Raw genomic sequence first — 2,006 nt, 5'->3', positions numbered from 1 at the left:
GGCAGGCGGATCTCTGTGAGTTAGAGGCCAGCTTGGTCTACAAGAGGTAGTTCCAGGACAGTTTCCAAAAGCTACAGAGAAACCATGTCTCGAAAAGAACAAAAAACCAAATTTAAAAAAAAACAAAAGAAAAGCATATGTTAAAAGACAAATCTATATGTATATGTTTATATAAGAGCTTTATTTATAATTGCCAAGACACAGAGACAACCAAGATGTCTTCATGAGTAAATGATAAAAGGTGGTACAGTTATAATGTGGCAAGCTACTTGGCAATTAAAAAAAGTACACGGTTGCTACATTATAACAAAAGGATAAACCTCAGCGCTAAGTGGAAAAAGTAAATCCTAGAATGTTAGGTAGGGTATATATAAGTTATGGTTCTTTGAAAACCTGATACAAAAACACATGACTGGTTGTCAGGTTGAAAGAGAAAATACAGGCAGAGGGAAATGGGCCAAGCTATAAAAAAGGTACGCTGAGCATTCCTTGTGAGCATGAAGTATGTCAATTTGATTATCAGGGTACAATATCAATACTGTGGACCTGACATTGTAGTTTTTATAAGATGTTATCAATGGGGAAAACTGAGTAAAGAGTACAGAGGAATCCCTATATTATTTTGTTCAACTACATGCAAATTTATAGTCATCTAAAAATGATTCAAATCCTAAAAGATACATTCACTCAGATCCACATCTATTTTAAATGTTTTCTTGCCAGCGGGTCTCATTGTGTACCCCAGACTACCTTAGAACTTGATACACAGACCAGGCTGCATACAAATTTGAGTTTCTCCTGCCTCCAATTCCCAAGTTCTGGGATGACAGACTTGCACCACCATGAATATCTGAATGCTTTCAATTATATTTCCTTGGGACTTCAAGAGCTGTTCTCACCCCACCTTCTTCTTTGTTTCTCCAAGGCTCATGGTCTCCACTGACCACCATTCTTTATCAATGTCATAAAGTCCTTCACCTCACACAAACCGGAACATTCAGCCAGCTCTATTATTACCAAATGTGCTCCATAAAAGCCACTCCTTAAATCAAAGTCCATGTGAAAACCAATCAGGTCCAGAGTCTGTTATTTTTATACATCCATATTGCTTGACAAGATCACATTCCACACAGAACCTTTTGAAGTTTACTGTTTACTCACATCAGAGCTTCCCCAGGAAACACATTGTTTTCACAGCAATGATGCTTGCTCACTTACTTGACTATTTCACCAAACAATGTGTGTTTCAAAGTTCTAAATTACAGGAAATAGGAGGAAGAATTTTTAAAAATGGCAAGCACAAATGTAAAGAAACAAGTAAAGACACAACTTTCAAAATAGAAAAAAATACAAATTTTAAAAGTACAGATGCTGCCTGGAGTGGTGAGACAAGCCTCTAATCCCAGCACTTGGGAGTCAGAGGCAGGTGGATCTCTGCATTCCAGGACAGCCTGGTCTACAGAGCAAGTTCCAGGAGAGCCAGGACTATACAGAGAAACCCTGCATCAAAGACACCCAAAAGAATAACAATAATACAGATGCTGCCAATAAAAAGAATGAAACTAGACAGGCAATATGTATGAAGAAACTGGTATTCTACTCTGTAATACCAGAAAAACAAACAAGCTTGAGATCATATCAGGTCAATAAAACCCCCTACAAAACCAGGTATATAAAGTCTATTCTTCTGCAATTTTAACAACAATAACAACAACAACAACAACAAAAATTATGTCAAGGGAGGACAGCAAGTAAAAGTACTTGCTGAACATGCCTAATGAACTACATTCAATCATCAGAATCCACATGAAGGTGGAATGGGAGAACATACTCCACAAACTTGCATTCTGACTCTACACACACAACAAAGCACACAAACGTATGCACACACATACACACAAAAAAGTAACTTTTTTAAAATTTTATATAAAGCAATACTTTAATTAAAGTCATCCTATTTGACAAACAAACATCATTACTTATCTAACATACAATGTAACAATTAC

This window comes from Chionomys nivalis, unplaced genomic scaffold, assembly GCF_950005125.1.
Source record: "Chionomys nivalis unplaced genomic scaffold, mChiNiv1.1 scaffold_28, whole genome shotgun sequence".
Classification (NCBI taxonomy): domain Eukaryota; kingdom Metazoa; phylum Chordata; class Mammalia; order Rodentia; family Cricetidae; genus Chionomys; species Chionomys nivalis.
The sequence above is the reverse complement of the archived record's forward strand: the minus strand, read 5'-3'. Positions refer to the sequence as shown.